The following is a 12,384-nucleotide window of genomic DNA, read 5'->3' on the forward strand; positions in this document are numbered from 1 at the left end:
TTTCTATGTTTCTCAGTTTCCTATAAGCCAACTAATCTACACCTTTTATAATGCAAATTGATGCAAATTATCAGTTAATTCATCTGCTATCTCTTTATTTTCTATTACCAGGATTTGGGCAAAAAGTGGTATAGTAGTAATGTCACTAGCTTAGTATGCTAGACCCCCAAGGGCAAAGTTATGTGGACACAGGTCCAAATCTCATCATGGCACATGGTAAGTTTTAAATTCAGTGAAAAGCTGGACTAATGGTGACCATATAACTACAGCCAACTGTCATAAAAAATTTAGTTGACTAATGTATTTTAGGGATGGAAATTTGCTATCTTTCCCTGATCTGGCCTACATGTGACTCCAGACCGACAGCAATGAGGTTGACTTTTAATTCTCTTCAATGATGAATGCATAAAAATGCTACTCCCTATAGAGGCTTTTATTTTTCTGCAATCATCTTTTGTTGTGTCTCAATCAATGCAAGTTACTTTTAATTTGGCTATTTATTAAGAAATCCCACAATCAAATACTGAAACAACTTTTTAGTCTTTATTGCACATAGCAACCAAAATAAGTCCTCTCAAGCAAGTTAAGCCTCACAACTCCAATTAATGGTGGAATTTAGCTACAATTCCAATCAACGGTGCCTTTCTCTGGATGTGACCAAGATTTGATTCTTGTGCAGTGTTGTTCTTTGAAGTTCACTCAAGGGAAAGTTCTCGTATTTGATTCTTTTACAGTTTGTCAAGTTTGTGGTTTGACATTATTGATGATCCTTCAGATTTTTTCATTCCCCAAAATTGATTACACTTCTGGAGTCCTCAAGTCTGTAGTTTATCTTCTTATCAGAAGTAGCTCCGCTGTTCCTCATTACATTCAGTGTTAGCTGTCTGTTTGAAACAAACTGTCCTGCAATTAACCCCTTTACTTCAGAACATTCCTTCTACAGGCAGTGTTAATTGCCCATTTTTCATGAACAATTTATCAAGCAATGTTATCTCCTCTTTCCCAGGAAACAGCTCATTTATGTTGCTTTGATTCCTTCTTCCCAGGGATGGTAAATTAGCATGCTGCTTTCAGTTTCTTTATAACGGTTTCTCCTTGACCCTTTCACCTCAGGAAACAATTTATTCCGGAAAGAGTTATTGCTGATTCCTTCAATCCACGAACAGTTATTAAAGTTCTGAAGTTTACTTTGCCGCACTTTGATGTGGCACTTTATCATGTGCCTGCTAGAAATCTAAATAAAGTATATCCACTAGTTCTCCAATATCCACAGCACATGTTACATCCTCAAAGAACTCTAATAGATTGGTTAAATATGATTTCCCTTTCACAAAACCATGCTGACTCTGTCTTATTATGTTTGAAATCATCTAAATGTCTTGCCATAACTTATTAAATAGTAGCTTTTAATATTGTTAGCCAACTGGCCAGTAGTTTCCTGCTTTTCATATTCCTTCATTTTTGAATATAAGGGTTACATTTGCTATCTTTTGATCTAATTTGTCCACTATTGCATCAACTATCTCGCTTGCCACATCTTTTAAGATCTGGCATGATGTCCGTCAGAACCCAAATACTTGTTAGCCCACAGTTTCAACAACTTCTCTTCTACCACTTCTCTGGCAATTGTAATTTTCCTGAGTTTCTCTCTCCTTTGCATTTACATTTATATTTATATCTGCCTCTGGGATGTTACTTATGCTCTATATAGTTAACATTGATGCAATATACCTGTTCAATTCACTTGCCATCTTTTTATTTTCCATTATAAATTCTCCAGATTCACACTCTATAGGACGAATGCTCACTTTGTTGACTTCTTCTCTTTTTAAATTTTTATGCTAAGTCACACTATCTGTTGTGTATTTTTTGACTAGCTTTCCAAGGTACTCTAATTTTCTCTCCTTATTAATTTATTCATTATTCTTTTATATTCTTTGTATCCTGCCGAAACCTCTGATTTGTTAGCTATCTTTCCACATTATGTGCTGTTCCTCTTTAAGCTGAGTACAATATTTAAGATTTTTAGTTAACTAGGACGGATGACTAATTCCAACCATTGGACTTTTTTGTTAGCCTGGGTTTATCTGTTCTGTCTATTCTGAAATACCTCCTAAAATATCTTCATTATTGACTTACGCCTTTAACCAATTTTGCCAATTCACTTTAGCCTACCCTGCTTTCATGCCCTCATAATTTCCATTATTTAAATTTAGAAAATGTCTTGGAGCCACTCTCTTTCCCTTGAACTGAACATGAAATTCAATCACATTTAATTATTCAACTACCATCTGTATCTTCCTGACCTTCACTGGCCTCCAATCTCCCTCATTTATTACATTTAAATTATTGTGGTTTCTATAAAACCCTGAATGCCCTAACTCTGCTGGACTCCTCCAGCATTGTATTCCTTCCTGAATAGTTTACTCCTCTTGTCCAATTCTCTTTCTGCATTCCTTTTCTTTCCCCAACATCTGGCAGCAAAGCCTTCAGTTGTGGTCCTGATTTTTGGAATCTCATCCAGAGCTCCTGATCTAATGTTCATTACCTACACTTTCAAAACCATCTTAAATCTTCAAAATCTATTTCCTTACCTGTATCCTTCAATGAACTCTTCTAATTTTTTTTTATAGCTTGCCATTTATTTCAATTTCCCAGACTCATCTATGAATTATCTAGGAATATTGCTCATGTAAAAGAAGCAAAACAATTTCTGATTATTATTTTTATAACATTATGACATTTAAGAAGTGAACAATCTCAGAATCTATTCTATAAAAAACTCTTGGAAAGTATTTTTAATATTTTGATATGAATCATGGACATTTAGAAATGTTTATAATTACTGCAGCATGCGTTTCCTTGAACTGACTAGGGTTCATTGACCTGTCCTATGTCTGTAACCTTGTCTGTTAGTTCATAACCTGAGCTTCACTTTAATATAAAATATATTCAATCCACCCACATGCATGATCACAGAGCAGCAATTTGAATAAAACAACGATGTAAGAAAATTTTAATAAACCACTTGAACACACTCCAGAAAGCAGAATTAAAGCATTAATGTTTGTTCCAAGGCATGCAGCATATTTAAGTATTTTACATTTTATGGTTTTTTTTTCACATTTAATTACAAAGGTAATCTATCTCTTGAAAGATTCAAAACTAAATTCTAGCATACATTTACTTCTGTTGTCTTTGGCCTTTAGTCAAGAGGCTTTTGTTCTGAAGCTTTGTAAAGAGAAATCTTACTATAAAGGAAAGAAATGATCATCCATCTGCAGTTATCACTGCTGACAGCCTACCATTAACCCCCCAAGAATTGAAGAATTCCTCCCTGTAATTGGCTATTAAATGTGACAGGATTGTCATTTTTCAGAATTTCTCCCCAGTGATTTGAGCTCATATTTCAACCTAAATTTGTCTATCTGCTGTAATTGACAGCCTCAAAAACAGCTAGATATATTTTAGCATTGTTATTCTTCTATATGTAGATTAATAATAAATTTCAGTTTTAGTGTTTCTTTATGGGGAAGGAAGTGATACGGTCCTCAGTTCCTGATGCTGTAATTTTGACACCAGCAATAATGAGAACCCCTCAAAACGTATTGAGCCTCTGGATTTTTTGGGGTGAGGTCTGGTCACCATTGTATATGCAAATTCCAAATTGGTTTCACTGCCAAAGGGAAAAGTTGCCTGCTCAAATGTTAAAAGTTGTTTGTCACAATTTAAAAGATGTAGCTCCTGAAAAGATAGGCCCCAAAACTACTTTTCAGTTTTCCAACAAGGGTTCTGGATAAAAATCATAGGGCAGAACATTTCAGGCCACTGCTGATGTGTTTGAAGGGGAGGAGTCCCATAAATTACTTTGTACCAACCACCTACCTCTCCCACATCTGTGCTTTAATGGGATGCTAGGGAGGTCTGCCCACTTTCACATCAATTGAAACCCTTTATTGACCAATCAATGGCACCCTAAGGACCATTTTCCACCCTCATCTCAGTATAGGGTAATAGGAGGAGTTCAGGTTTATGTGGAGGAGTAGCTGGTCACCCTGCACATGCCTTGGTCGAAGAGGTTAGGGATAGCCCAACTTTACTGGCCCCATTTCCAGATAATTACCCTCTTCCCACAAGAGGTCTTTCCTCTATCCTGAGGTGCTCTCTCACTGCTTGATTATGTTAGCAATTCTCCCAGCTTCCTTTTCCCCCATCCCTCAGACATTCTCTCCCCACCACGAGACTAAAGACACACCAGGTGCTCTGAGCTCCAGCACTTAGACTGCTTGTAGTCCCAGCAGTGGTCACCAATCCCAGCAGTACTTCAAAGTTAGCCAATAGCTCTCTGAGGTGGGGCTTCCATCTCTGTGAATGGTGAATGTCTCAATTCTAGTCAATTAACACTCAATGGTTCTGATGAAAGATCACCTCACCCTGAAATGTTAAGGTTGTTTCTTTCCACAGATGCTGCCTGACCTGTTGAATATGTTAAGCATTTTTTTGTTTATGTTTCAGATGTCCAGCATCTGTAGCACTTTGCTTTTGTTCCAACAGAGGTCCTTTCTGGAAGACATAGTGGTGGGCAGCAGGAGAAGGCGTGGTTGGATGACAGATGTCGCAGAGTCACACTGAGGACTTGCCACAGTGGATATATGAGGATGGCATAAGACAGGTGAGCTTGGCACACCATGGTAGCAGATCTCCTCGAAGAAGTAGATACAAGCAGCAGTAGCTGCATTAATGCACCATGTAGCTTTAAATGGCTACGGACCTCGCTGTTAAATTCTGTGCATAAAGCGAAAGAACAGCTGTGGGAGTTAAAAGGTTGAAGGATGTCCTAGATATCCTTTCAAGAATTGTGCTCATTAGTGGTCTGGGTATATTTTATTCAGGAGTGCACTCACCAATACTCTTTTTTTTTAAAATTATACAACAGCTATGTGGAGTGCAACAATAAGGGCCTGTTCTTATCTGAATTGAAAATTGTATGTGAGTTTCCTCAACCTTTTCAACAGTGGACTGAACAACACTTGCCAAAACAAGCCAGACATATTCTGGTGAATTGCAAGAGAGCAAGTGAAAGTACAGAATGACTTTCAAAGTAATTGCTGCTTATTTAATCTGAAATAGATTCCAGGGTTCAAGAAGGCAGATCACCATCACCTCAATTGGCAACTAGGTAGGGACAATTAATTATAACCTTGTCAAAGATACTCTCACATCCCAAGAATGAACTTAGAAAGCTCTTACCTCCCAAGAATTAGTCTGGCAAACCTGTTGCACTCCCTCTTTAGGTAAGGGACCAGACTGCATATGATGCTCCATGTGTGGCCCATACAGGTTTTATTCAATGGAAGCAAGATATGTTCCTCTTGTACTCAAATTTTCTTGTAATAAAGACCAACATATCATTTACTTTCTTGCTGGCTAGCTAGAGCTGCATGTTCGTTTTCAGTGACTTCTGAACAAGTACAGCCTGGTTCTTTTGGACACCAACATTTACAAATGTCTCTGCATTTAAGAAATATTGTTCTCTCTGTTCCTCTGACCAAATCGGATAACAGCATATTTATTCACTTTATATTCAATCTGCCATGTTCTTGACCACTTACTGCATCCTCCTCAGAACTCACATTCTAACTTACGTTTGTGTTATGTGCAAACTCAGAAATATTACATTTAGCCCCGACATCTGAATCATTTATACAGATTGTGAATAGATGGGGCCAAAACATTGAACCATGTTGTGTCCTAGAAGCCACAACCTGCCAACCTGAGAATGACCAATTTAATCCTGAACTCTGGTTAACAAAAAAAAAAACAATCTTCGGTTCATGTCAATTACTATCTCCCTATCACATCTTACTCCCTATCCCATATGCTCTGATTTGTTTAGTAACCTCCTGTGAGGGACCTTATCAAAATCTTTCTGATAATCCAAGAACACCAAATTCATTGGCTCCTCCTTATCTACTCTGCTATTAACAACCACAAAAGGCTCCATCAGGTTTGTCAATGTGAAGACCAGATCCCTAAGTTATTAAATTTCCAGATGATATACCTACCTTGTCACCTCCCAGGTGAGAAGAGATGAATTGATCTCTCTTTATTATTCACCTGGCCTTTTGGACGGTCATACTATGATTAAAAATTTATAAAAGATCGCCTCCTTTGTAGAAACCTTTCTCCCAGACTAAATTTGCGTTTCAGAATGAGCCAAATAATCAGGCTTTTCTTGAATAAACAAAAGAGTAGGTTTATTTGTTACTAAATGTAAGAAGGAATAGTGACACAACACACATTCCGAAGGCAGTGAAACCAGTCAACCTCATACTAGGAAGCATGAAAAGATTCTCATCGCCTATCTAATTTGCATCAACATAAGATTCTTCACGTGTTGAAAATAGAATCTTGTCTACAAATGTCAATCCAGGAAAAACAAAAAGAACTCCTGCAGATGGAGAGTAAACAATCAATTTGTACTTCAAGGAGTTCTTTGGAAAATGGCAGGGGCGATTAATGTAGTTTGCAGAAATGAAACAGGCTGAAGAAGATTTTCTTCTCTCTGAATTCTCTCAAGAAGAAGTCAGTTGACAATATTCTTTGAACGAAATATCAAGAAAACAAAAACTTAGAAATTTACTGCAATATTTTCTAATGCTTGTGTGCAAGAAACCAAGTAAACCCATGATCATCTCCAGTTAAACCTGTGCATCTCAAGGACACCCAAAGGACTCTATAGTGTACTTTCTTCTATCTTCCTTTTATACTGGAGACTTGCATCTTGAAAATTTCTTGTCTGTACGTGTGTGAGGACCTAAATGCCTGCACAAAACTGCATACATTACATGTTTATTAATTTTCTTGGGCTTAACAAGTAATAAACTTGTTTTATTTCGACTGAAGAATGCCTTGCACATGGCTCCTTATTGATTATAATGGGAACAGTTAACTGGATTTTAACCAGAGAAAGGTATAGCCATGTGCTAAAACAAACTTCAACATTGTATTGTGACCAGCTGGGGAGATTGAAAAGAGGCCATAGTAACTTTAATAATACTCTGGGTCCTGGGAATTTGTCAACTTTCTGTCCAATTTGTTCATCCAGTACTGTATTTTTACTAATGTTAATTACTTTCAGTTCATCATTCTTACTACTTACGTAGTTTCCCATTATTTCTGGAAGATATCTTGTATTTTCCCCCAATAAGACAGACAGAAAATAATTAATTAGCTTCTCTGCCATTTCCCATTATAAATTCTCCAGTCTTTGCCTGTAATTGGCTCACAGTTGTCTCTATTAATCTCTTCCTTTTTACACACCTATAGATTTTGTTTTGTTTTTTGTTAGTTTACATTTATATTTTAATTTCACTTTATCAATTTCTTGATTCTTTTTTGTCAATTTCTAAAATGCTGCTAATCCTTAGGTTTACAACTTTCTGGGGTGGCTTTATAAGATTCATCCTTTGATTTAAGACAATATTTAACTTCATTCATTAGCCACAGTTGGCTTACTTTCCCTGTTGGGTTGCTGTGTCTTATTGGAATGAATGCATGTTATTAGCTACGCACTAATTCCTTAAATACTTGGTCATTGCCTTTTAGAATGATTTCCCAGTCCTCTACTGCTAATATGTTCCTTACACCTTCATAATTTCCGATATTTAGATTTTTCTAAGATCCTAGCATTGGATTGAACTACAGTGTTTTCAAACTTAATGGAAAATTTCATCAGCTAAAAACAACTTTAAAAAGAAAAATAGAAAAGCCAATCTAAATTCTTAGCTGAAGGCACACCCAGAGGTGAACTAAACAAAATTAAAATGTAACAAAAAGTAGAGAGCGCAATTGTAAAGTTCTGCATAGCTAAAGCACCTAAAAAGAAAAGAAGAACGATAGATACCAAACTCCCAGCATGAACTGGAAGGCTATGGATCTCTAAGTTCAAATCTTTTTTTTAAAAATGTAGTTATGTTTTATGTTTGCAGAACTGCAAAAGTAAGCTGTGAAAATATTGATAGCAATTGGAAATAAGGGTAACCATGAATCAATTCTAATCAACTTCTTATCTAAAGAGGTCCAAAAAGATCCCTAAAAGATACAGAAAAAGTGTCAGAAGATCTTTGAGAATTATTCATCTAGAATTCGTGTTTTGCAGGCAACAAATACAAGAACCATTAAATTAATTTCTCAGTAAATATTGTAACAAGCACAACTAATGGAATTTTTCACAGGCTGAGCTATCAGTGCAAATGGTGAAGTTCATAATTGCCTCAACATCTATCCAAGTGTTCTAAAAAGATCTGTAAGCAAAAAAGTAAGGTTGCAGCATTAATCCACTGCTAGAAGGTGGCAAATATATGAAACCATTGTAGAGAGACTGCACTACTTGCAAGTATGCAATGCGGCCATTGTTTGCACTATCGAAGGACACAAAAAGCAAGTAAGCTGAGTGCCAAGTGTAGTCTATTGCAACCATGCCGAAACTGTTCTGCATTAAAAATTTCTGCAAAGCCTACCTATGTACTTTCACCTTTAGAATATGAGATTTATCTTTAGAAAAGAAGGCATGTTGTATCACTGCTTTAAGATTTTTTTTTCTTTATGTGCAGGTGGGCCAAAAACCAGGATGTCATCAGAGTGACTACAGGCTACAGTACCTCTGCATTGTGGCATTCTACGCCAAGGATGTGTCTAGAGACCATTTTTTACTTTATTAAATTTATCTGTAAATAAACCCACAAGATGCCTTCAAGTAAATGGAATCCATGTACCTCATTAATGCAACCATATAAAAAGCTCAAGGCATCAGTACACTCTGCTTCTTCATATACCTGAGAATGAAGTGACCTGGTTAATACCTGGTTCTGTCACATTCTACTTGTGTTCCTCGTTCACAAATTATGGTCCATTATCCAAACGATTTCCTCTGGGAACAATATATTGAAAAAAAAGCTTTTTTCAGAGCACTAGTCATCACTGCTTCATCTGCAGTTGTATGAAGTTTTGAAATGATGATTCATCTGAAACAAATATCTATCAATACTATATGCACCTTCCCTCTGAAGTCAAATAAATTTGCCGCTCACCTCTGCCGAGGTTTATCTGAAAGTGTTGAAGGAATTAGTGGCTCTATTGGCACCTGACTATTTATGGCACGTTTAAAGCAAGGTGATATAAAATTCTCTAATTCATGATGTTATGAACTTGGCCATTAAGAAGGAACCATCCTCCTCATCTCACTGGAGGAACCATTCCCCTCACTAATATCCAAAGTGTAAAACCAGTTAGTGAGTGAGGTAGACTCAAAGGGCTCTTCCCTTGCTTGTTTAATAGCTGTGAACTATCTACCCGGTGACTATTCCCTCTCTGGCCTGCTGCTGCTAAACTACACAGTGCCTATGTCCTTCAACATGTTATTCATGTGTTTTGCACAGTTCACATATTCAGCTTTGCAGAAGCAGCACAATGACTCCACCTGTCACCCGCATTTCAAAAAACCTGAAGTCCACTTTTTGCAGCTGCTGACATTTTCTACATATGTGTTCACATCACCTATGTGAATCATTCATGACCTGCACATGCCACTTGGCTAAGCTTCCAGGTCATGCCGCAAGTTTACCTTTGTACTATTTATTAATAAATGTTATGGGATTCTGACAGATAACTGAGCAAAGAACTCACTGAGCAATCATTAACATTTTTGCATGTGACATTACTCTGATTATTTAGCTCCTGAAGTCTGCTGGTTAAAGTCATATGGACTCTCTCATTGCTTTACCTCCAGAAGTCCCTCAGCTACTCTGGTGGGTGAAAAGATACAAGCAGTACCCTCTTCTACCTTGTCATTGAATTCTCAGCTTTACCATTCTGTTCCAAGGCACTCTTAAATGATCACTCTCACAGGAGTAGGCCCATGGCATAGTACACGCCAAAAACAGAGAGAAATCAGTTGGCCACAGTAAGTAAAGAAATACAGAAATAAAAGAACTTACAGAAATGGGAAAGAAATTAGCCTTTTGAAAATACACTCAGAACTGAGGGAGTAACTATTTTTACTTCTCACATCACTGTAGACGAAGAATATTGAGCTTTCTTGAGGTCTTGGGCAGTATTCCTCCTTCTGTTCATACCACCAAAAACAGTTCCAATTGTTCATTTGTTGCTGTATGTGGGACCTTGCTATGGTTTTTGCTTTTGTAACCGTACCTATCGTATTCGAGAGTAATTGTGTGCGAAACGTTTTGAGAAATTTCTGAGGTATGAGAAAGATTTGTAAATTTATTTTCTAGCACAATACAGTGATGTTGAAATATCGAACTAATGTGCACCAAATAGAAGAATACATAATTGTGAATAGTTCAGTTGATGGTGCTTAATTCTTTTTAAAAGGTCAAGGCAGTGTTTTGAATTGACAGATTTTCCTTTTTATTCCTGGAACCTGGGCTTGAATTCAACTCAGACTGATAGGCTGAGAATCTCCTGTCTCTGGTGGCTGTCAGCATTGTATTGTAAAACAAGATTGGACAAGCCTGATCCAATTCCTCACTGCTCAATTAAAAAAAAATGACAGTGCGAGAATGGCTGGTGTGGGAAGTGTAAAAGAAATACAGTTCTGATTTAAGAAATGGATTTCTGAGGTCAGGTTTAATAAATAGTATGAAACAGTATGGGATTTATGTATATATATTATCCAATATCTGATTTTATTAACATGGGTATCTGAGTACTACTTATGTAACATTTTGTGCTACAATGCTGTTGTTGTGCTTTGTGAACTGGTTAATGGGTTTAAAATTATAATCTGAACAAACAAATTCACTCCTTTTTTTGTTTTGTTTTGTTTTTGTGTGTATGTGTGTGGACTTGATTTGCATTGCATAGCTTCTTTACAAATTTTCAGCCCCATATGCATTGTAATTTATTTGGCTGTTTGATTGAGCTCTGATTGCTCAGTTTATAGGGAGCATTGATCTGAACGAAAACACAATTGTAATGCGTTTTTGCAGCAGATTCCTCAGAAGTTGTTTCAAAGCTTTTCTTATTCTGCAGATCCCTAAATGCAGAATAAATATTTGTCTATTGAACAAGGAGAAACAATCCTCTTCCAGAGTTGAGATACTTTTCCTGCTTTATTACTAATCCAAAACACAGTTTCTTGGTTCTTTTATTCATAATTGAAACCAATGCTCTGATGTCTTTTATTAAATAAAACAAAAACAAACCAAAAAGGACGGGGATAAAACCACTTTTAACTAAGACAAGGCTGGCACAGCATTAAAAATGATGAGGAAACTTTTTTTTGTGACTGTCTATAGGGGGATAGCGTAAGCCCATCTGGGACGTTCAGAAGGGCAGATGGGCTTAAGCCTTTATTCTGTTTTCCTGTGTCAGGTGAAAGTTATGATATTAAATTCTCAAAAACTTTCAGGCAAGTCAGCCTTCATTGTGGGTACCTGGTTGGGTAGCCATTTTCCTGGAAATACTGGTGGCTGCTCACTTCTTCAGTAGCCTAGGATCTGAACCAAGGTGTTCCCTTGCCTCAGATTTCATAATGCGAGACATGCAGGCTGCTCTGTCAACCTTGCCCATGAGAGATAACATCCATGAGAAGTCTAGCAAGGTGTTGCTGCTGTCCACTATTAACAGTGAAAGGGCTGCAGACTGTGCATCTCACTCAGCCTCCCCAAGTGAGCCAACCACACTAATTGAGACCTGCAAGCCTGATTGAGATGTCAATGTTGGGCTCAACACAAGTGTTACATGTAAAGTTGGCAAAGTATGCTGTGCTTTTTACTGGATTCTAAGGAGTGGAAGAAGACAAATGGGAGACAGAAGCTATTATACATGCTGTTGATGTAATGTAGGGCTGTATCACAAGGTATAAAAAGACCCTAGTGAGCTCTGTACCATATGCATAGAATGCAATATAATGCTTAGATCACAAATTTCTTCCATGTTGTTGAATGAAGAAAAGGGCTAGTAGTCATGGGTCATGCAGGATGAGTCTCACCATATTGAGATGGCTGCATGACAGGCCTTTGCTCAGGGTTGGAGCCATCCGATAGGAAACCAAAGGTTATGATGACTAAGCTAAGTTCACAGAATCAAACCAATCATCTTTTTGCTATTAACTGTGAGAGCTAATACTACAATGATGAAAGTAGTTAGTCTAGTTCATTGAGACATATTCTGTATGCTTGAGGAATCTGATGGAGATATCTGGCACCCAATCTTGTATGTGGCAGTCCTCTGCAGTGGCAAATGTAAAATACTTTATGTCCCTATGACTTTGAGTTATCATTGAGTGGATAGTGACACTAACCCAAGCAGTGTGCAGCTGATCATCCTTTCATGATACTGAAGCCAGATTCTCCTGAG

The 12,384-nt window shown here is 37.2% G+C and overlaps 1 long non-coding RNA gene across 1 annotated transcript in view; it reads left to right on the plus strand.

Annotated features, from left to right (window-relative positions):
• LOC125485240 overlaps positions 1–12,384 on the plus strand; it is a 42,069-nt gene that overhangs the window by 12,149 nt on the left and 17,536 nt on the right. Inside the window, exons 2-3 of the long non-coding RNA XR_007263978.1 lie at positions 4,555–4,672; positions 8,616–9,964. This is a non-coding gene — a long non-coding RNA (uncharacterized LOC125485240). The remainder of the gene's footprint in view (positions 1–4,554; positions 4,673–8,615; positions 9,965–12,384) is intronic.

Source organism: Rhincodon typus, chromosome 17, assembly GCF_021869965.1.
Source record: "Rhincodon typus isolate 14 chromosome 17, sRhiTyp1.1, whole genome shotgun sequence".
In the NCBI taxonomy this organism is placed as follows: Eukaryota; Metazoa; Chordata; class Chondrichthyes; order Orectolobiformes; family Rhincodontidae; genus Rhincodon; species Rhincodon typus.